Raw genomic sequence first — 639 nt, 5'->3', positions numbered from 1 at the left:
ATAATGTCGCAAAGACAGTCTTGTAACCCTGGCTTTGAATTGGCTCCATGTTGTTCACATTATGTTAGCCGCAGGTGGGAAAGTGAATTCATAACAGGCATAAATAATGTCTGATTCTGTCCTCATCTATTGCCCTTTTAGAATGGTGTAAATCCATTGCAGGCAGTAGGGGACTCCAGATTTACCCAAAGGGAACTCAGATCTGAATATGGAGCAGTGCGCCCAGGCGAGCAAGGGAGTCCCACCCTTGCTATTACCAATCTGGTAGAGCCTATGGAGGAGGGTGTGGCAAAGATACTACCGGGTATAGGAAAGGGCCCGCCCCAAGGAGAACTCGCCGCCCCTCATGCTGCCTTACCGTTACCCCCCGAACCCCTGAACCATCGCCTTCGCCCCCCCCGACACGACCCTTGCTAACCAACCCCCAGCTATGGAGGGCTGGACCCTAGTCCAGGGGAAGCGAGGCAATCGAAAAGCTTGAGTTCCGCTGCACCCATCCGATGTGGAAGCCCCCCGGAAGACCAGGAAGGGAGGCACTGATATCGAGCCTTCCACTACGGGCACGAGTGAGATCCATCCGCTTGTGTCGGGAGGGGAAGACAGAATAGCATTGGAAAGTATAATCTCTCCTCCACGAGA

This window comes from Lepidochelys kempii, chromosome 23, assembly GCF_965140285.1.
Source record: "Lepidochelys kempii isolate rLepKem1 chromosome 23, rLepKem1.hap1, whole genome shotgun sequence".
NCBI lineage: Eukaryota > Metazoa > Chordata > Testudines > Cheloniidae > Lepidochelys > Lepidochelys kempii.
The sequence above is the reverse complement of the archived record's forward strand: the minus strand, read 5'-3'. Positions refer to the sequence as shown.